The sequence below is a fragment of the Ovis aries genome, chromosome 17 (assembly GCF_016772045.2).
Source record: "Ovis aries strain OAR_USU_Benz2616 breed Rambouillet chromosome 17, ARS-UI_Ramb_v3.0, whole genome shotgun sequence".
NCBI lineage: Eukaryota > Metazoa > Chordata > Mammalia > Artiodactyla > Bovidae > Ovis > Ovis aries.
Genome location: NC_056070.1, coordinates 30,980,794 through 31,005,001, shown reverse-complemented (window position 1 = coordinate 31,005,001; position 24,208 = coordinate 30,980,794). Strand labels below are relative to the sequence as shown.

The window sequence follows — 24,208 nt, the reverse complement described above, 5'->3', positions numbered from 1 at the left end:
TAATAAAGTCATTAATTTCCACATTTGAACATTTTTAATTGAGTATACAGAGAAACCACAAGAATGGATAATCACCATGGAATGACATATTTTGCTACCAATTATCTTAAAGTCATGTCTGACTTCACCTAAAATCTATTTCAAACGATCTGTGAGGCTACACTCAACAAATTTCTTGTATATTTCACAAGGAATGTTGAAATGTACAGTGACATGGTTCTGGAATATTCTGACATCAGTTTAGGACTGAATACTACCAGCAGTTTTCCTTCTGCTTACACCCTTCAGAGTATCGAGGCGGGTGAGCATGGCAAATCACTGGGAAGGCTGACAGAGTCAAAACAGGATCTCTCAAGGTAAGGCCGAAACTAAGGTGTTTGTCAGATGGTTCACTGACAAGACAAACAAAATGTGGGCTAGTGTGTGACATGTTGTGACTGACCTTCTTGATATGTAAATAAATGTCATCGTCTCTGAGGCCTGTTTTATATATTGAGTCACATTCATTTCCCATGATGCCACTGTTTGACACTTTATTAATGATATGATAAAGCTACTGAAAGTAGTTTGAGATTCAGTTTCTGACCATAATCAACATAAAATCTAGCTAAACATATATCTACTAGGTAAATGAATTATTAAAGTGCATGAATTTACATAAATTAAAAGAATAAAGTAAAGAGAAATGTAATGGAATAGTCATGTGGGTTTGCTGAATATGAAGCAAGAAGAATTTGATAATGTGAACAGCAAAGAGAAACTATGAAGAATTTCCATCTGCAATTGCAGAGAAGAAAAACTGCAAGACTAAGAAATGAAGAATGAAATCACTGATAAGTGAACAGGAACAACACAATAGTTTGAAAATTACAACAATGGAAGTAGAAGTAATTCCCTTTGAATATGACAAATTTAAGGTAAAGCTAATGTGCCATTATCTTCTATACAAAGTCATGGAATTAGAAGAAAATATGGAAAGTGCTATAAATTCCCTAATAGAGTGCATGGTTACAAAAGGAGAAGACGGAAAAGTCATGAGGTCATGAAATGGTTAGTGGGTTATCTTTTAATAGATTTGAAATATATGGCAAGGATATAAAATAAAAGAAAGTATATATACAAGTTAATTACGGAAAATTTTTTCTTGGATTATCAATAGAATCAATTTTTACCAGCCACACACACAGATGAAATCAGTTTCATTATTTCTATGTGACATTTTGGAATAAAAATGTATATTATTCAGCTTATATATGCTTCCTGTTTGTGAAATATGTATCCAATGGACATTAAACCATTTCAAAAACTATAAACAATCCCCAAAAGACTAATAATTGCACTTTGTGCATGTTAAGTCACTTCACTCCTGTCCAAGTCTTTGCAACCCCATGGACTATAGCCCACCAGGCTCCTCCACAGTGGGATTCTCCAGGCAAGAATACTGGAGTGGGTTTCCATTCTCTTCTCCAGGAGATCTTCCTGAGCCAGGGACTGAACCTGCATCTCTTATGTCTCCTGTATTGGATGGCAGATTCTTTACCACTAGCACCACCTGAGAAACCCAAAGTGTTAGTAGCTCAGTCGTGTCCAACTCTTGGAGTCTTTCCACCCCTATGAACGGTCACCCACCAGGCTCCTCTGTCCACTGAATTCTCCAGGCAAGAATACTGAAGCATGTAGCCATTCCCTTCTCCAGGGGATCTTTCTGACCCAGGGATTGGAGTTATTCTAAAAAACATGCAGTAGAATCCAAAGGATCAAAGGTGGAATGATTAACTAGCTTACAGCACCCTAAAGCCACTACTTTAAAGGTGAAAATACATTTAAATACATAAGTTCCAGTGTGATAATTCAAAAAATTATTTATTTACTTAATATTTCCACCTTTTATTTTCAAAGCAGAAAAAAAAGGAAGACAACTTTTGCTCTCCGATTCAAATCCTTTTTGAAATGAGATAGGATAATAACTAAGTTTAATTTTTAAAGTGTATCTTTTGGGGGGCAACTCTGTGAGTTAATTCCTAAGATAAGAGTGTGCCTTCATCTCTTTTACTTTATATTCCTTTTTCTCCTGACTTTCCTTAGCTTTACATGGTCAAGATCTGGTTTTCTCTCCAAGTAGCCTGAGAGAATTAAATTCTGTCATGGTTCACAGAATCAGAAGGCTAACTTCAAAATCTTGTTATCCTAAACAGATTGCATACAGGTTAGGAACTTTAAACATAATAATCAGCAATATGTTTCCAATTCCAGAGGGGCTGCAATGAGGTCTGCAGTCAATGATACAGTCTTGTCTAGTCTGCCGCTATGGGTAATGGTGCAGAAAAAAACAATATATGATGCATGACAGATGAAGATTGAAGACTGAGAATCAAAACAGACTGAGCTCTTTATTCACAAAGCAACTGAGCTACAGTAATCAAGTTACCTATGACCAAGTGAGTGTTAGGAGGGCAAAATTCCAGGCAAGGTTACATTCTCATCTAGGGAACTATAGGATCCTACTGACAAATACAGTATGAAAACAAGAGAATGCCTATCACTGCCAGCCAGGAGGATCTAGATTTCTTCATCAGCAGGCGCCTGGTCCCCTGTAACAAAGGAGGCTTTCTTTAAGCGTTAGAGAAAACATTTACTTCATCCAGTGTCAGATTGCAATAATGTTCATTTCCAGACATTATGGGATCTGTGTTTAAATACACTCTCTCAAAGTGGAACCTTCGCTAAAGCATAGGGTCTGTTTAGTTCGTGCTTCTCCCTGAAAAAGTTCAACGTGCTATCCTCTACCTTCACATTCCCATGACGAAGGAAACTTGAAAAAAAAAAAAAAAAAAAGATTGTTAACGTTCTTATTCTTATCAAGTTTCCAAGCCATTTTTAGAAACCTCCTAGGCTGGAGGGTATAAAAAAGGTATGCAAATATTGCTCCAGTTTAAGAACTTAAACCCTAAAACTATGACAAAGTTATTAGAGTCCTTACAGTATATAGAGTGGTCTTCAACATTCCAAAATCTCTGAAGAACATTAATTTTCCTAAGGGGGAAAGGGAGGAAGAGGTTGTGGGAAATCTATACTCTTTTAGCAAAGTCTCCTGTTTATTAAACAGTTTGACGACATTAGAAAAGTACTTTGAATTATAAAAGTGATTTTTTTTTTTTGAGATGGATGAAACTGGAGCTGATTATACAGAGTGAAGTAAGCCAGAAAGAAAAACACCAATACAGTATACTAACACATATATATGGAATTTAGGAAGATGGCAATGACAACCCTGTATGCAAGACAGGAAAAAAGACACAGATGGGTATAACGGACTTTTGGACTCAGAGGGAGAGGGAGAGGGTGGGATGATTTGGGAGAATGGCATTCTAACATGTATACTATCATGTAAGAATTGAATCGCCAGTCTATGTCTGATGCAGGATACAGCATGCTTGGGGCTGGTGCATGGGGATGACCCAGAGAGATGTTATGGGGAGGGAGGTGGGAGGGGGGTTCATGTTTGGGAACGCATGTAAGAATTAAAGATTTTAAAATTTAAAAAATAAAAAACTAAAAAATATATATATATATATAAAAGTGATTTTTAAATTGAATTGTCTTCACTGTGGTTTATAACTAACATATGAAGTTAACCACGATAAACTCATCAAGAAAATTAGAATAAATTTTACAGACAAGAATAAAAGTAAGAATATTTCTGCATTAAATAAAATACTAGTTATCACAATACAGATATGTGGATATCTGTAAACTAAAACACAGGGCTTAAAATGGAGTAAGATCAGTTGATAATCATGACATATCTCTACCCATAATTGTTTATAACATATTCATAGAAACCTACTCTCTTAGGTCCTGGAGAAAACAACGCATAAGATACTAATGACATTGTCTTTACTTCTTTCTTACTCCTTCACCTCATAACCACTACTAGAAATTATAAACTTACATGAGAGAGATTTTGATACATAAGCAGGTATATTCAGTAAAATATGGTAAGTTTTATAACAAAAATATGAATAGAGTTCTTTTACACAAGGAATTAGGAGTCTCCCAGGAGATTTCATTTGACTTAAATCATAAAGTCTAGCAAAGAACCAAAGGATGAAAGATCAGTTGAGCAATTTGGGCTATTTAAGCTAGGGAAAATTCAATTTACAAAATTAATGTCCATGAGGATCAGTTTCAGTACATGATAAGTAATCATTTAATATTTTGGTATAATGGTAAACCAGTATCCTGAATGCTCACAATATAAGAGACTCTGAAGGAATATTCAATTTTCAATGGCTAGCAGTGAGTACCGGGGAGAGGGAAAGAAATATAAGACTTTCTTTTCTCTAACCTTGAGTTATCATTTCACTTAAAATACAGTTGCTAAACTAAATATCAATCCATGGAATGCTACTCATCAAACTGATAAGCTATGACTTTTAGGTACTCCATTTGGGATCCTTTTAATCTCAAATCTCAGAAAATTGAACACTAATAGTTTATAATCACATTAGTTTGATTAGCTAATAGTTATTGGTAGGTTCCTGGCACAAAATTGTTGCTCTGTATTTTTTAATATCACATTGACATAAATACAAAAATGAATGACTATTTCATTTAACATTATCTTTAGACATACACTTGATAGAAAAATACAGCAACAAATTTAAATGGATATGAACAAAGTAATCTTAAATTTGAATCACTGAGCAGCTGGAGAAAAATATTTTACAGAAAATTCACTCAATTCTGCAGACTACACATACAAAATAGTGCAATTCTCTACTGAATCATTCCTCTCTATTTATCATCCTATCCTGATTTATCATCTCTTTTATTATTCCTTTCTCCTTATTCCTTACCAATTCAGCCTGCATAGTATCTATTTATCCTAAAGGCTATTAAAGTACAAAATATATTTCTCAGTGAACCTTTGAACATTAGCAAACAGTTAGATGAATTCTAGGGTAGATTCAACTTCACGTTAGATGGTGTGAAGCTGTAAGAGAAATTTCAGAGAAAACATTTTTCACTCTAAAAGATTATAGACAATTTCTCACACGAAAATAGACTAAGAAGAAAAAACACAGGAGTATCCATACCTATAAAATAAATGTACTAGACTAGAAGACCTTAATCTTGAGGGATCTGTACATTTGGTAAAGTAAATATGACATATTTTATAGTTTTAAGGAGTAAATTTTACATTATAGATTCATTTAAAATGTCACAGTACTTACTCATTCAAGTGATGTCATTCTTTGAAGATTCATTAATCTTTCCAGTCACATGGATCTATTTTATAAGGGTTTTCTAAATTCAAATACCACGTCACAGTTACTAAATAGAACTTTATTTTTAAAAGTCAAGCTCTTCTAAATGGTGTGAAATCTGTCCCTCTATAAAACAAGGGGAACATTCACAAATAATATGTAAATATATGAATCATAACTATGTCACAATATGAATGCATTATTTTTAAAAATTTTAAAGTCAGCTGAAGAACATATTAAAATATTATGAGAAGTGAGACAAAAATAGATTATATATTATATATGTGTGTGTGTATATATATATATATATATAAAACACATCCTTTCCCTATTATTTTCATATTATTTTTCAAACTAAGACTTAAATGCCTCATGGGTTGGAATTACTGCTCTCAGGGACTACTATGCTCTCCTCTGCACACAGGATTAGAAAAATAGCAGGAACATAGGAGATTCTCCGTAAATGTCATTTATTTGGAGTGTAGCTCATATGTCACTGTTAGTTACCTTAATTATGGCACTGTATAAAACATTTAAAATGAATATACCTTCATTTAAACCTTATTTTCCATGTATTTTGACCTATTATGAACAATATCATTCAGAAAGAGTTAAGAAACATATTGGATTTGAGCCATTTAGGGAATACAACATCTATTTTTAGTTTGATTCAAATTTTAGTTATTCAGATTGCTGTTTTGGTTTTGACTAGATACAGCCTGAAAGGTGAGTTCTGAATAAAAACTATTCCTGGAAATTATGATTTTCACTTCAAAACCAGCAGGGGTATTTTCTGATACCCTATGTTTCAGATAAGTTATGCAGCTATCTTTTTATGAGAACTGTAAATTAGGTTGAAAGTTGTAAATGCTGCTTAGAGATATGCTTATAGTTATTTTATAATATTAATTAGTTTATAGTGACTGAAATGATATTTGCAATTAAGGGTATAGATTCACTTTTCTTATATGAAAAGAAACAATAAATATGTAATTATTGTTATCATTTTGTCACTAAGTCTTGTCTGACTCTTTTATGATCCCATGGACTGTAGACCAACAGGCTCCTCTCTCCATTGGATTTTCCAGGCAAGAATACTGGAGTGAGTTGCCATTTCCTTCTCCAGGGGATCTTCCCGACCCAGGAATCCAACCCATGTCTCCCACATTGCAGGCAGATTCTTTACCACTGGGTCACCAGTGATCCTCCCTTTTTAAGCAGTACAACCTTAAAAAGGATTATGAAATTTAACTCCCAGTTCCCTCAAAGTCCACATCCAAGCAGGAAAATGTGTAAAGATAAATTCCAAGGCTTTTATATTTGAACTTCTGGGTCTGATACTCAAAGAAAACTAATTCTCTTTCTGTTTAAAATTTCAATGACTTTTCTGAAGAAGATTTAAGCCCAGCATAATAATAGCAGATTGGCATGTTTACAAATTAGTGTTTTGGGGCTGAGAATAAACTAGAATGTATGGATAGAGGCAACTATTCCTAACACCCTGATTTGCTCCGCAATTTTTTTTTTTTTTTTTTTTTTTTTTGCTTAGAAGTCAGAGATCTAGCAGCAAGCTTAAATCTAACATGTAAATGCCATGTGACTGCTTCAGAGTCTTTTAATCTATCTATGCCCTAGTTTTCTCATCTTTGTAAACAGACGGTTTTGAAGAATTATTATCCGTATATCAGACGCCCATGGAATCAAATGGCGTTCATCAGTGGATGAGCGCCCAGAGGGAGGGAGGCAGGAGCGCTTCACATCCGAGAGACGATGACACTGAGAGGTCACAGCCTGCTGCAGCGACTCCCACAGGCACTCAGGAGCAGGGGAGGCTGAAGTGTATCATGGAGGCACGAGGCGGACAGAGCCGGGGGACAGGCAGAGCAGGGAGAACATCTGGAGGAACCGGCCTGTGGGAGTTAGGAAAAACACAACCTCCACTGTGTTCCCCTCGCGGCTGCCAAGGGTCTGGAGAGTCTCAACTATCATCCATAATCAGGACCATGGAGGGGAGGAAGTACAGAAGAGAGATAGATACGGGGAGCCCAGCTACAGAAGAGGCCTGAAAGAAGGGAGGCCGAGGAAGGTGAAAAAGGAAAGAAGTCGTGTTTGTAGGACCACTTCGTCATCTGCAAGGTGACAGGAGGGAACAAAAGAAGAGGAGAGTCAAAGTCAAGTCTATGGGACTCAAGGAAGGGCAGGCAGACTGCGCAGAGCATTTTAGGGAGCTGCACTTCAAAGGGAATGAGAGCAGCTGTTGAGCAAGGGCTGTGATGGAAGCTATTAGTATCATATGAATTCAAAGAAAATAAAAGATTAATAGCAGCTGATATCTACACAGAATCTTCACATTTGGCCAAGTACTGGTAATTTGCTATAATTCAAATATTTGATAGATATTAGATGAGAGCTTCAAACTGAAAAACAAGTTAAATTAGAAAGTTGGGAGAAAGTATCTGAGTCATACTGTGAATGTCACGGTAAGTGTATTAGATCCCAGACAAAGAATTTATTTCCTTTAGGAATAAACAATGAAGACAGAGAAATTGCAATGTGATTAAAGAAACTGCTATGAAAGCCATCTAAATGAAAATACAAGTGAGACTGAAATTTTTATTAGAAAGGAGGAAGACAATTTATGGCAAGGGGTTGATGTACTGTATTTGCTGACAAATATCATCTGCTTTGGAGCTAGAAAATAATAAATGTTTGTTGACTTATCGATGAAATTTAATATTTTATTGCACATAACTTGACATGGCTCCCATTCTCTGTCCTTTCTAAAGTCACAAACAGACATAATCTTGTTTCTACAGAAACCCAGAGGCCTACCACAGATGTGCAGTGCCAGTGAGCAGGCAGTAGAAGGCAGAAATTAAGCTAAACATCCTGAATAGTAGAGGAAAAAATACAGTATTCATAGGCAATTGGCATACAGAGGACAAGAACAAAGAATGCCCTGAATGCCAAAAGATAGGTGGCAGCTTATGGATATTATATCAACAAGTAGTAGGTCCCTGGGCTATGTAGGCAGAATAAGATAAAGATACGGTATGAGATAGACAAGGCCCTACTCCCATTGAATATGCATATAGGAAAATATACGAATATCAGAAAATATTTGGTTAGCAAGGACAAGGCAGAATCACAATGATGAGAACTGTGCAAGTGTCAAAGTTGGACAAGCATAGAGATTTATGCACAGTTTAACAGAAATGAGCTAAAACTATTTTGACTTCTCTTTTTAAGCTAGAACTTCCCCTCTGACATAAGGTGAGCTGAGCTTACAGGCTGCAATTGACTGGTACTAGCTGTGAAAAAAGTGAGTCAAAAATTCTAGGAACTAGACAGGTCTTGATAAACTGAATTTTGAATTTTCACAAATGACTCTTTGGAAGTATAAGGAATACAGGCCATTTTTTACAGTAGAAAAATACAGTATTATCAATGCAAAGTGCTTTATGATTTCAGTTGCTTTTTGGAGGTAGGCAACAGCCAGTGAAAATCAGGGTTAAAATAGACTTACTAACACATTAAGACTACAAACCAAAGAAATATAAGATTCTTTTTGTTAAAGTATGTTGCTGATATCACCAGAGCAGATACCTGGATGATTTTGTACACAATATGGTACAAATGAATTTTCACTGTGGGAAGTACCCATGTGCTTATAAAACAAAATAATCAAGGAAGGACTCTCAGGAATTTAGTGGACACAATTTCACAGCAGCAGCAGCTGTGAGAAAAAAAAAAAAAAAAAATCAGGACCCTGATCAGTGCCAGCAAAGCCTTGTGATGAAAGTGGTTGGTCAGTGGAGTGTACCTCCAAGTGGCAAATGTCCAGGAACAAGTTACAAAGGGATACTACTGCGATGACTCCAAATGACAGCTGACTTTTCTATGAATACTTTGGAGGATTTAGGGGTCAGCAGCATGATAACTTTAGGCTACTACAGTAAACATGGGGAAAAATATTCAGTACCTTGGTGACTTTTCCATCTGGTAACTCTACACACAGTGGCCTCTTAGACACTCAAAGTTGAACTCTAATGTGAAAACCACTAACTCTGGCAGAAGCTGGAGATAATGGTGGAGCAAAGAGGAGGCACCGGGCAGTGGGACAAAGGAGGAGGCTGAAAGCAGATGCAACGGTAGTGGTATGTTAAGAATCTTAAGCTATATGTTGGGTTCATGGTTTTAAGGTTTTTGTGCTTCATAACTTACATGTTGCATGTATTAATTTTTTTTGCATGTTTCAAATAATAAATAAATTTGAAAATAAAAGAAATAGAAAGGAGTTGAAAGTGAGCATGTGGACTTAAGAGTTAATGAAAGGCAAAAGCAAAGGAAATAATTAGATGTAAACATGATCCTGTTTTCCCAAGAGAGCCTCAGTTTCCACTTATTGTCTCAGTGTAAGTATTAATAAAGTAAGAGTGCCCCCATTTACTCTCAAAATTGTCCAATTTTTAATGTTTATCCCATAAGATTTCTGCCCCTTGGAACAGAACCAAGACCATGACAGATTTCACTCTCATGATTAGGCTGTGTTTTATGGCATAGTTGCTTTTATTAAAAAAAAAAAAAAAAAAAAAAAACTATCTGGGATGGACCACCTTAAACAAGTGAGCCCTTAAAAGGGACAGGCCTCTTTTTGAAGAAAGAGATTTGAAGTATTTGAGATATGCTACAAGGGAGATTTTTCATTCTGTGTTAGGACAGAAGGAGTCATGTGCAAGGAATGTAGTCAGCCTCTAAGATTTGAGAATGGCTCTTGGCTGGCAGCTAATAGGGTAGGGGGACCACAGTCCCATAATCACAAGGAACTGAATTCTGTCACAACTATGTTACCTTGGAAGAAAACCCTGACCCTCTAATGAGACTACAGCACTAGCCAACACCTTTACTTCAGCCTTGTAAGATCTGGGATATCTGGGATATGCTGGGCCCAGACTTCTGACCTACAAAACTGTGAGCTCACAAAGCAGCTAGGTTTGTTGTATTTGTTACAAGGCAACTGACCACAAATGTGGTTAAGCTAGAAATACTTGAATATTCAAATTTTAGTTTCAAACTCTATGGTATGAAAAAAGAAGTAGCAGAAAAAGAAATTTTAAGTCAAAAAAGGCACAGATTTCAAAAGTAGAATCAATCAAGTTGCTAAAGGCTACATTAATGATCCTGAAAAAATAGAGAGATATTTAAGAAACAAAGGTTTTTCTGAGAACTACAAACTCTTAGACTGAGCTGATGACAAACAGCCACCCGTGTTTTACTTGCAAAACTGGACATTTCAAGTTTGTGGTTTGTGTGTCTAGCAAGAAATATTTCCATTTGATCATGGAAAAACTCTAAGTCAGTCATACATCCAATCTGTAGTAACTTGAAAAAAAATAAAATGTACTTATAACAGTATATAGAATAGTATGTTACCAAGTTCATGTTATTAAATATGGTTATATTCATATTTGTGTTTATGCTTTTAACTTGAAGGATATAACTAAGACATAAAAGGATGTAATCCCTTATTTTAAAAAAAGAACCTAAAATTATACTCCTCCTATTTAAATGCTTCTGTAAGTCTGCTCTAATAGTCGTATGAGGAAGACAGCTATCTAAAAGTAAAAATAAAATACTATTTGATAAATACTGCAAGAAATATATAATCCCAGTATCAGAGGAATAAAAAAACAATGGAAGTAACAACTAAATTTCTCTTTAGAACTCCAGGAATCCTATAAAGAACAGGTGAATTTAGAGCTGCATCTTTAAGCACTGTCTATAGCACCTGTTAAGCGTTTAAACACTCAACTCACTGAAAATCTGATGCTCCTTGAATGTGCTAAGCCCTTCACAAATCCTTGCTTTGGCACAATTTTTTTCTACATTTCCTATTAATATTTCCTATCTTAGTTTTTCAAATTTCTTCTAGCCCATGGAAAGTTATAGTTTTCAAAGAACTAATATATTTCAAACTCTTCTGGAAGCCTGCAGCTTTCCCATCAAGAGTTAATGTCTATGTCTCTTCTTAAAACTGAGCAGCACTTTGTGACTGCCTCAACCAATGGACTATGGCACAGGTAACACAATGTGAAATCCAAGGCTATATTAGAAAAATGCTATGTACTTCCACCCTGTTTACTTAGGACCTTAGATCTTAGGACCCACCTACCATGTTATGAGGAAGTTCAAGCAGCCTGTGAAGAGGTTCCTATATAGAAGACCCAGGGTTAAAAGCAAAGTCGCTCTGTCATGTCAAACTCTTTGTGACTCCATGGACTATACAGTCATGGAATTCTCCAGGCAAAAATAGATGGTATGGGGAGGGAGGTGGGAGAGGGGTTCAGGATTGGGAACACGTGTACACCCATGGCAGATTCATGTTGATATATGGCAAAACCAATACAGTATTGTAAAGTAAAATAAAGTAAAATATATATATATTAGAGTGGGTAGCCGTTCCCTTCTCTAGGGGATCTTCCCAGCCCAGAGATCAAACCCAGGTCTCCCATACTACAGACGGATTCTTTATCAGCTGAGCCACCAGAGAAGCTCATAGAAGGCCCAAGGCCCTTTCAAATCAACAGCCAGCACCAACTAGACAGAGAGTGAGTGAGTACCTTGAAAGCTGGTCCTTTAATCACTATTTGACCTGTTCCAAGAAAGCAGCCATAGTTCATTCCTACCAAGCACTGCACAAAATACAGTTCACTGAGTAAAATAAACGTTGTTTTAAGCCACTAAATTTGGGGGCTCTGTTATAATAATAAATACTTGGAACATTATCCTTAAAGATGCAGCTCAGAATTGACTGGATAGCTGTGGCAGCAATCCAGTTTATACATTCCTGCAGAAAAAATAATTTACTGAAAAGTATTTGATTAAAAATGTTGTCTTAGTTTCAGGTATACAGCAAAGTGATTCAGTTATATATATTAAATTATGGATTATCACAAGGTACTGAATACAGTTCCTTTTGCTATACAGTAGGCCCTTGTTTATCTGTTTTATATATGTATGTGTCCTAAGTTGCTTCAGTCATGTCCAACTCTTTGTGACTCTATGGACTGTAGCCTGCCAAACTCCTCTATCGTAGTCTATATCTGTTAATTCCATGCTCCCAATTTACCCTCCTCTTGTCTTTCCCATTTGGTAAACATAAATTTGTTGTCTATGTCTGTGAGTCTGTTTGTATTTTGTAAATAAGTTCACTTGTATCACTTTTTTTTAGATTCCACATTTAAGTGATATCATATGATATTTATCTTTCTCTGTCTGGTTCACTTCACATAGTATGATAATCTCTAAGTCCACTCATGTTACTGCATCTCACCTTATTTCATTCTTTTTTATGGCTGAGTATTGATGCTGGGAGGGATTGGACAGGAGGAGAAGGGGAGGACAGAGGATGAGATGGCTGGATGGCATCACTGACTTGATGGATGTGAGTCTGAGTGAACTCCGGGATTTGGTGATGGACAGGGAGGCCTGGCGTCCTGCGATTCATGGGGTCACAAAGAGTCAGACATGACTGAGCGACTGAACTGAACTGATGATGTAGAAAAAAAGGAACCTTCCTCCACTGCTTGTGGGTAATTGGTGTGGCCACTAAGGAAAACAGTATGGAGGTTCCTTAAAACACTGAAAATACAGTTGCCATATGATCCAGAAATCCCAATCCTAAGACTATATCCAGAAAAAATGAAAACTCTAATTTGAAAATATATATGTATCCAATTGCCCATAGAAGTACTATTGTCAGTAACCAAGACATGGAAGGAACCCAAGTGTTCATCAACAGATGAATGGATAAAAAAATTGTTATATATATATATAGTTGTATACAAATTGAGTTCAGTTGCTCAGTCATGTCTGACTCTTTGCGACCCCATGAATCACAGCATGCCAGGCCTCCCTGTCCATCACCAACTCCCAGAGTTCACTTCCATAGAGTCGGTGATGCCATCTAGCCATCTCATCCTCTGTCGTCCCCTTCTCCTCCTGCCCCCAATCCCTCCCAGCATCAGAGTCTTTTCCAATGAGTAACTCTTCGCATAAGGTGGCCAAAGTACTGGAGTTTCAGCTTTAGCATCATTCCTTCCAAAGAACACCCAGGACTGATCTCCTTTCGAATGGACTGGTTGGATTCCTAGCAGTCCAAGGGACTCTCAAGAATCTTCTCCACAGTTCAAAAGTATCAATTTTTTGCACTCAGCCTTCTTCACAGTCCAACTCTCACATCCACACATGACTACTGAAAAAACCATAGCCTAGACTAGATGGACCATTTTTGGCAAAGTAATGTTTCTGCTTTTCAATATGCTATCTAGGTTGGTCATAACTTTCCTTCCAAGGAGTAAGCGGCTTTTAATTTCATGGCTGCAGTCACCATCTGCAGTGATTTTGGAGCCCAAAAATATAAAGTCTGACACTGTTTCCACTGTTTCCCCATCAATTTGCCATAAAGTCATGGGACCAGATGCCATGATCTTAGTTTTCTGAATGTTGAGCTTTAAGCCAACTTTTTCACTCTCTTCTTTCACTTTCAAGAGGCTTTTTAGTTCCTCTTCACTTTCTGCCATAAGGGTGGTGTCATCTGCATATCTGAGGTTATTGATATTTCTCCCGGCAATCTTGATTCCAGCTTGTGCTTCTTCCAGCCTAGTGTTTCTCATGATGTACTCTGCATATAAGTTAAACAAGCAAGGTGACAATATACAGCCTTGTTCAGTTCAGTTCAGTAACTCAGTTGTGTCCGACTGTTTGTGACCCCATGAATTGGAGCACGCCAGGCCTCCTTCTCCATCACCAACTCCTGGAGTTCACTCAGATTCACGTTAATCGAGTCAGTGATGCCATCCAGCCATCTCATCCTCGGTCGCCCCCCTTTTCCTCCTGCCCCCAATCCCTTCCAGCATCAAAGTCTTTTCCGATGAGTCAACTCTTCGTATGAGGTGGCCAAAGTACTGGAGTTTCAGCTTTAGCATCATTCCTTCCAAAGAAATCCCAGGGTTGATCTCCTTCAGAATGGACTGGTGGGATCTCCTTGCCGTCCAAGGGACTGTCAAGAGTCTTCTCCAACACTACAGTTCAAAAGCATCAATTCTTCAGCACCCAGCCTTCTTCACAGTTCAACTCTCACATCCATACATGACTACTGGAAAAACCATAGCCTTGACTAGATGGACCTTAGTCGGCAAAGTAATGTCTCTGCTTTTCAACATACTATCTAGGTTGGTCATAACTTTTCTTCCAAGGAGTAAGCGTCTTACAGCCTTGAGGTACTCCTTTTCCTATTTGAAACCAGTCTGTTGTTCCATGTCCAGTTCTAACTGTTGCTTCCTGATCTGCATATAGGTTTCTCAAGAGGCAGGTCAGGTGCTCTGGTATTCCCATCTCTTTCAGAATTTTCCACAGTTTGTGGCAGAAATAGATGTTTTTTCTGGAATTCTCTTGCTTTTTCCATGATCCAGCAGATGTTGGCAATTTGATCTCTGGTTCCTCTGCCTTGTCTAAAACCAGCTTGAACATCTGGAAGTTCATGGTTCATGTATTGCTGAAGCCTGGTTTGGGGAATTTTGAGCATTACTTTACTAGCATGTGAGATGAGTGCAATTGTGCAGTAGTTTGAGCATTCATTGACATAGCCTTTCTTTGGGGTTGGAATGAAAACTGACCTTTTCCAGTCCTGTGGCCACTGCTGAGTGTTCCAAATTTGCTGGCATATTGAGTATAGCACTTTCACAGCATCATCTTTCTGGATTTGAAATAGCTCCACTGGAATTCCATCACCTCCACTAGCTTTGTTTGTAGTGATGCTTTCTAAAGCCCAGTTGACCTCACATCCAGGATGTCTGCCTCTAGGTGAGTGATCACATTATCATGATTATCTTGGTTGTGAAGATCTTTTTTGTACAGTTCTTCTGTGTATTCTTGCCATCTCTTCTTAATATCTTCTGCTTCTGTTATGTCCATACCATTTCTGTCCTTTAACGAGCCCATTTTTGCATGAAATGTTCCCTTGGTATTTCTAATTTTCTTGAAGAGATCTCTAGTCTTTTCCATTCTGTTGTTTCCCTGTAATTCTTTGCATTGGAATACGAGGAAGTCTTTCTTGTTCAGTTGTGTCCAATTCTTTGTGACCCCATGGACTGCAGCGCACCAGGCTTTCCTGCCCATCACCAAGTCACAAACCTCTGGCCATAGTTCCTTATGCACTCTGACTATCAGATCTAATCCCTTGAATCTATTTGTCACTTCCAGTGTATAATCATAAGGGATTTGATTCAGGTCAAACCTGACTGGTCTAGTGGTTTTCCCTACTTTCTTCAATTTAAGTCTGAATTTGGCAATAAGGAGTTCATGATCTGAGCCACACTCAGCTCCCAGTCTTGTTTTTGTGAACTGTATAGAGCTTCTCCATCTTTGGCTGCAAAGAATATCATCAATCTGATTTTGGTTTTGACCATCTGGGGATGTCCATGTGTAGAGTTGTCTCTTGTGCTGTTGGAAGAGGGTGTTTGCTATGACCATTGCCTTCTCTTGGCAAAACTCTGTTAGCCTTTGTCCTGTATCATTTTGTACTCCAAGGCTGAACTTTCCTGTACTCCGGGTATCTCTTGACTTCCTACTTTTGCATTCCAGCCCCCAATGATGAAAAGGACATCTTTTTTTGGTTGTTAGTTCTAGAAGATCTTGTAGGTCTTCATAGAACCATTCAACTTCAACTTCTTAAGCATTACTGGTTGGGGCATAAACTTGGATTACTGTAATATTGAATGGTTTGCCTTGAAAATGAACAGAGATTATTTGTTGTTTTTGAGATTGCACCCAAGTACTGCATTTCAGACTCTTTTGTGGCATATGAGGGCTACTCCATTTCTTCAAAGGGATTCTTGCCCATAGTAGTAGATATAATGGTCATCTGAATTAAATTCACCTGTTCCAGTCCATTTGAGTTCACTGATTCCTAAAATGTTTTTCACTCTTGCCATCTCCTGTTTGACCACTTTCAATTTACCCATGAACAATCTACATATAGTTGCTGTTTAGTCGCTAAGTCATGTACGACTCTTTTGCAACCCCATGGACTGCAGCCCACCAGGCTCCTTCTGTCCATGGGATTTTCTAGGCAACAATACTCAAGTGCATTGCCATTTCCTTCTCCAGGGGATCTTCCTGACCCAGGGATCAAACCTATGTTTACTCTATTCACAGGCGGATTCTTTATCACTGAGTCACCAGGGAAGCCTATATATATATATACATTCTTTATAATGTTACAGTTCTAAGGTAAATTCACTTTTTTTCCTCTCTCTTTGCTCTTCTTCCACTTGATTTGTATCTCTTCTGCAGCTCTTATCACATGGTATTTTATTTCTGCTTTTGAATAACTGTCTTCCTAATTTGAGATCCTCAAATAGCTTCAAATAGGAACTATTTCATTATGTCTATCTAATGCCTGATACAGTGAAAAGAACATATAAGGTATGTACTTAGTAACAGCTTGTTGATCTTCTGAAATAAAGGCTGAATTAACAAAGAAATGAGAGAAAGATCATGTGATTGTAGTGCTGAAATGGTCATTATTTTTGTTTGCCCAGAGGCTTTCCTGTGAGTCCTCCCTTCACTTTGTAGATTCCACTGCTTTAAACACACAGAACAAGGCTGCATGCTAAGATGCTTCAGTAGTGTCAAGGCTGGTCCGGTTATAAACCAATGTTCCCACCAACAGTCTTGATTGAAGTTTACTGTTTTTCAGACTCTTTCTCCTGGATACTTGAAATGACTGGAGACAAGACTATTGAGGGATATTAAAGGCTAGTTATCTTAAGTGAGCTCTCTAGTCTATGGGTCAGCAAAACTACCCTGTAAAGGCTCAGAAATAAATATTTTCAGCTTTGTAAGCAAAGCTTTCTGCAAACAATTCTGACACTATAATCCCATCATTGTAGCACTAAAGCAACCACATGTAATACATAAATGAATGGGTGGAAGTATGTTTCTGTAAAACTTTATTTATGGTCACTGAAATTTGATTCTCATATAATTCTTCTGTGTCACAAAGTAGTATTATCTTTAGTTTTCTAATTATTAAAAACTTAAGCAAAACAAAATCTTATTAGCTTGCAGGCAATGGTTGTTTGGTGTTTGTACCATAATTTTCAGGCTACAGATTTAGAGAGAAGCTTTGCTAGGTCCTGCAGCTGAGTCCCCCAAGCTACCTGACCCTGCTCCAAGAGCTCCGATTATGTGAGCACATTAGCAACCTTTAAACCAGTCTTTCTATTTGCTTATTTGTTTAATTGCTTATTTGAGTTGATGTGAGTTTTTTGTACATTTTTGACCAAAAGACACCAGTGCACACAAGACCATGTGATTAATTTTACAAGAAAAGAACTATAACATGCAGTTAAAACAAAACAAAACAAAAAAAAACCCTTCATAGTTTAAAAGAAAACCATGTCTCTAAATATGGAGTGTAAAACAGCTTGAAGAACACTAATTATTTTATTTCAATTAACTCTAATAAAATTGAAAGTAGCAAGTGTGCCTAATAACATTTACCATCGAGGTCTCAAAAAAAAAAAAATGTTGAATGGGTGTATTTTGGAAGTAGAAGTTTCAATAAAAATTAAAAATCTCCTAAGTGAGGTTTTAGAAATTGGATTATCAGAGCAAACCTTCAGGTATGAGCAAATTGACTAGGTTTCTATGCTAAATTATGCAATTCACCCGTTGAGAAATAATTCTGGAAAACAAATTTAAATATAATTTGAACTTAATGATGCCTTCATTACCACACTGTTAAAAGCTACAAGAGATGCTTTTAGTCAAATTACTTTCTGTGGTGCATTAATGAAAACACACACACACAATTCAGTTAGGCGCCTGACTGCTCTATCCCACGTTTCCACTGTTTATAGACAGACCAGGAGTCAGTTATCCAGCCGCACGTAAACACTAGGCACTAGCCAAAGGGCATGAGATTCAATTCTGTAAATAGGCTTGTCTTTCAAAACAAGTGTGCATACCCATCCACACATATAGCAATTTTCTAGGTGTTCACATAGAAACACGCAAAATTATAAAATAAATATTTTAGCATATCTATTATAACCATGAATTGGTTATAATTCTTAAAATTACTTTTAATATTTTAATTTTGTGAAAACCCTCCTTGGTAACTGCACACTATGTAAATAACAAATATCAAGGAGCTCTTTAATGGTAACAAATGTCTGTCTTGTTTGTTACTTGCTGTGAGTCACATGTGGGTGATTTGGTATTTCATTTAAATTTTTTTTTTCATGTCACTAATTTTGTGTTGAAACCAAAAAACAAACATCTATGAGAAGCATGAGGGATACTTGAGTCTACCCAGTTTGTTTTTAGGTCAATCTTCTGCCCCTACTAGAGTCTAGGATTTTTTTCCCCATTTCTGATATTTTTATGCTCATGACTCATCTGTTCTAACACTTTTACATAAATAGATTTTGTCTCCTGGAGGCTATGAATTATGCCCCTTGCTTAAATTTTCCCAAGGGCCCCTGATTCAGTTTATCCTTTTCTCTACAGCTAATAGGATGGCTGAGTTTAAGGCAACATTCTATGGCTTTAACTTTAATTATAAAATGTATTTATGCCTGGGTACACACACAGAGTTGCCTTTAAGAAAAAAAATAAGATTTTGAGGTCCCTTTAAGCTTTTCTGGAAGATCATTTAAATGGCTGTCATTTCTACTTTTTCAGCTTGTTCATCAAATTAGGAAAATATTTGAGTGAGAAAATTAAATCCTTATTTATGTTCATACTTTCAAAACTGCCCATAGGCAGCAGTAAATAACTACATTTTTTTCTTGAATATATGCACATGGATATTTTTATCTTAAACTTTCTCTAGTTTAAAAAATTTAAAATTCATATTTATGTAGACAGGTTTCAATTTTATATACATCAAATCATATTAAAAAGATTAAAATAAAAACAGGGATAGCTGCATTTAGCAATGCCCATATTATGAGCAACTCACACATGAAAATACCAAACATAAAAAGAACAATTTTCAAAATTCTTTTTACTTCTTCTGTCACTTTAAGGTCACTGCTTCCACTGTGCCTGTATCTAGGAGCTCTTGGAAAATAGTAATATCCCTTTTCTTGGCCTGTCTTGCAAATTCATTAATAGTTTAATTATTTCCCCCTTTTTTCTTAATCAAAGAAATACATGGTATATACAGGTGGGCTTCCCTTTCTATCATCAGTCATAACTTAGTGTATACTACTTTATATATATATGTCGTATATGTTAATTAATTTGATTTCCGTGGTGTATCAGTGAAAGCACCTGCACATTCAGTCAAGCATTTAACTGTTCTATTTAGCAGCTCTACCATGTATAGACCTGGGACAAGTTATCTGATTGCATATTATACTTATGACTATGTCATGTACAGATATGTGTACATTTATATAAAGCCTATATGTGATAGGTAATTAGCTGAAATCCAGAGTCAGCCTCCCAAGGTTTAAATTCTAATTCCACCAATTCTTAAACTTGCAAAATTGAGAAAGTTACTTAACTGATTTGTACCTCAGTGTCCTCCTTGGTGAAGCTGGATGCCAATAGCACCTTACCTTCCTGTGTAGGGGGATTAGATGATTTCATACGAGACAGACACCTAGAACGGGACCTGGCACACTGTTTGCACTCGATAAGTGTTTGGTTATTATTGTCTTAACTCCTTAATTTCTTCTGCTAAGTTTTCCAATTCTCCTAACCACATTAAGAAAACATCTCCTAACAACATTAAGAAACACAAACACAAATGACACTGGGCCATCACCATTAAAAAAAAAAACCCTCTAATATGCCATTTTAGAAACTTTGCCCTACTACCCACCTACCTCTTTATTATTCTATTAATATACATCTTGAATTCTAGATAACAATTCTAATTTAATTCAGCTTTTCTGAATTAAATCTAATCAAATCTAATCTAATTCAATTCTAATTCAGCTTTTCTTTCTCTTGCTGACTCTTGGTTCAGCTGAGTCAACATACCCCACATTGAAAAAAATCATTAGCAACTGCACTTTCCCTACATACCCATCCCTGTTCCAGGCTTCACTCTAGACTCTGAGATGGAACAGCCTGATTAAAATGGATCATCTTTGAATCCTTCCTTCTCCTCATTTCTCATATGGAAAAGGTCAAAAGCCTCTACCAAGTCTCCCCCTACCAAATATCTACCAAACCTTCCAGTTGGTTTCATCACCACTATCAAGATCCTAGACCAGGACCAGTCAAGGTCAGGACTACGGGAATCTCCTGAAGTTTCCCTCCATTTATCCAGGCTCATTTCCTGGATAACTCATTCTTCATGTCAGCAGAGTGAGCTTTCCAAAATGCTCCCTGTTACTCCATCGATTATAAGCTTTTAAAGGCTTTCTATTACTCTTGGAATAACAGTCAAAACTGTCAACAAAACTGACAGCACCATCAGGGCCTTTGGTCTTCCTATCTCACATCTTCATGGTCCTGCCAACTATTTTCTTCTGTTTCCCCCAAAATACAGACAATTCTCTATCCTCTGCCTCTGTTGGTAGCACTGTTGTTCACCCTCTCTACCACTGAATCCCATTTCACCCTGCCTATCTCCTAGCCATCTTTCCTCTCTTAAACAGTTTATGCTCTAGGCAGATTCTCCGGCTCATGTTGGGTGACATTGAAGCAGTTTGTGTTTCTCCTTTCAGATAATTTAATACTCCTCCAGATAAATTGTTTGTTCTTAAAAAACTGTTTCCTCATCTCACCACCACCCCCAGCTCCACTCATTGATTTGTCAGTCTAAATTCTAATTCAGAAGTGAAAATGAAAGTGTTAGTTGCTCAGACATGTCCAACTCTTTGTGATGCCATGGACTGTAGCCCACCAGGAATCTCTGTCCATAGGATTATCTGGCAAGAACACTGGAGTGGATAGCCATTCCCTTCACCAGGGGATCTTCCTGACCCAGGGATTGAACCTGGGTCTCTCACATTGCAGGCAGATTCTTTACCTTCTGAGCCACCAGGGAATTGTGATTTTTACTTCAGTGCCGAATATATGGAATAGTATCTGGCACAAAGGTGAATAAGAATAAATATCTGTTGTGTTGCGCACATCTGTCAGTCTCTCAGGTCTCTATGGAATGACAGTGCACAACTGCAAAATGTCAGCCAGGAAAGTGTGCAGGAGATTCACCAAGCAAACATAAAGTCTCAATGCATGTCTGGAAGGAACCACGTGTGTCACCTGATGAAATAAAGGGGAAGGAATTGCATCCCAGTAGATACTGTGAGGGGCTGCATCTGAGATGGGAGCATAGGTTCACTGGAACCCAGGAGAAAATTCCACCTCAGAGTCAGCTGATATTATAGAGTGATATAGAGGGTGGCATTAGCGGAACATACAAGCAATTAATGGATAAATCCTATTTTATCCCCAGAGCAGCAAGCCAAGCAGTGTTTCTGACCAGGAAAAAAGCAAATATCTCTTCTATATATTAACTTTTAAACAGAACAGAAGCTCTGCTTTTAGGTTTCGCATTGTTACCCCAGATTCATACATGGGGTCCACACATAAAAGCTGTCACAGCATCCTCTCACCCTAAATAGAACTTGACTATGGACTTAATTCCTCCCAAAGGACAGTTCCTCACTCACATTTCCTCCTATTTGAGTGCCTAATCAGGAAACAGAGAGCAGAGGAATTCCAGCGGACAATTGTGATCTTCAAACACAGGGACAGTTTGAAAAAGGAAATCAAAATTAAACAGAGGGCTTCCCCGGTGGCTCAGTGGTAAAGAATCCGCCTGCCCCTGCAGGAGACATGGGTTTTGTTCCTGGTCTGGGAAGATTCCACGTTCTGTGGAGCAGCTAAGCCCAAGTGCCACATCTGCTAAGACTCAACTCTAGAGCCCAGGAGCCACAGCCAGTGGAGCCCGCGCACCTAGAGACCACGCTCCGCCATAATGTAGCTGCCGCAGTGAGAAGCTGGAGAACCACACCTAGAGAGTAGCCCCTCGCTCCCACCATTTGCCACAGCTAGAGAAAAGCCTGCGCCACAACAAAGACCAAGCACGCCAAAAATAAGCAAATCAAATTATCAAAAAAAAAAAAAAGTGGTCTCAGGAGAATCAGAATAATGAAGGGAACGTAAGAAAATAGTTTAAAATTTTGTAGTGGACTTTATTACAGAGATAAAAGAAAAAGCTGCTTATAAAGTAAGATTGAGATGTTTAAAAGGGGGATGAAAAGAGAACAAGAAAACTTTCCTAGAAGTTAAAATATATTACTGTTAAAGAATAGAAAGTCTATGATATAAATTGCAGGAAATGTCTCAAAATACATTACAAAAGAGAAGATGAGAAACATAAGAGAAAAAAAAATAGGGGCGCAATCTAAAAGGTTCAACATGAAAGTTGCTCAGTTGTGTTTGAGTCTTTGCAAACCCATGGACTATACAGTCGGTGGAATTCTCCAGGCCAGAATATAAGAGACACAGATGTATAGAACAGACTTTTGGACTCTGAGAGGGAGAGGGTGGGATGATGTGGGAGAATGGCATTGAAACATGTATACTATCATGTAAGAAACGAATCGCCAGTCTAGGTTTGATACAGGATACAGGATGCTTGAGGCTGGTGCATGGGGATTATCCAGAGAGATGATATGGGATGGGAGGTGGGAGGGGGTTCAGGATTGGGAACTCATGTACACCCTTGGCAGATTCATGTCAATGTATGGCAAAAACAATACAGTATGGTAAAGTAAAAATAAAATAAAATGCACATTAAAAAAAAAAAAAAAAGAGTGGGTAGCTATTCCTTTTTCCAAGGGATCTTCCCAATCAAGAGATCAAACCCAGGTTTTCCGCATTGCAGGCAGAGCCACCAGAGAAGCACAAGAACACTGAAGTGGGTAGCCTACCCCTTCTCCAAGGGATCTTTCTGACCCAGGAATTGCAGGGTCTCCAATGCAGGCAGATTATTTACCAGCTGAGCTACCAAGGAATCCTGGTTCAATACCAGGATTGAAAATGTATTAAAAAGGTTCAATACCTAACAATAAATACATAGAAAAGAATTAGAAATTATAAAAATTCATATAAAAACATGAAATGTAGTATTAAAGCACACTCAGAAAGTGACATATGTCTAAATTAATAAAATATCTAGACCTAGATAGAGCCTTGTGAAATTTTACAATGTTAAGGGAAAAAGAGATCCTAAAAGTTTCCAGAGAAAGAAAATATACAACATACAAAGGAACAAAAAAACTGGAGTAAGCAGGTCAAAATTAGCATAGTACAAATCAAATGTAAGGGGAAAAAAACAAAAAAGAGAGGAAATTTGGATCCTCATTGGTGAAGACTGGATGGAGGACTTGAAAATATGAAGACATACGCATGCACTTAAATGTCAAACTGCTTTAAATGAGTCATTTTGCAGGGAACATTAAGTAATTTTAGTTACAAATATCCTGTCAGGCTCTTTCTCAGTTCCCAAGAGTTTTTTCCACTCACCCATTTTCTACCTCATGTATTATCTGAAGATGACTGGAATTACTGTGGGTCTCACATCAATAACCCTTTCCTACTGTGAAGAGGCTATGGGTGTACTAGTCCATGAAAACATGAGAAAGCCTATACCATGCCCCCTTCGACTTATGGAAATCCAGTTAGCTCAGTGACAGATTCAGAGAGGAGCATGTAAAACTTCAGACACACAAAATTCAGGGTTAACGGACTTTTGGACTCAGAGGGAGAGGGAGAGGGTGGGATGATTTGGGAGAATGACATTCTAACATGTATACTATCATGTGAACTCAATCGCCAGTCTATGTCTGACGCAGGATGCAGCATGCTTGGGGCTGGTGCATGGGGATGACCCAGAA

At 37.4% G+C, this 24,208-nt stretch overlaps 1 protein-coding gene across 1 annotated transcript in view; it reads left to right on the top strand.

The window, feature by feature from the left end:
* The first annotated feature begins 9,247 nt into the window (after positions 1–9,247).
* LOC132657989 (uncharacterized) overlaps positions 9,248–24,208 on the top strand; it is an 86,105-nt gene continuing 71,144 nt past the window's right edge. The window contains exon 1 of the mRNA XM_060400660.1: positions 9,248–9,427. The gene's annotated coding sequence lies outside the window, so the exon portion shown is untranslated. The remainder of the gene's footprint in view (positions 9,428–24,208) is intronic.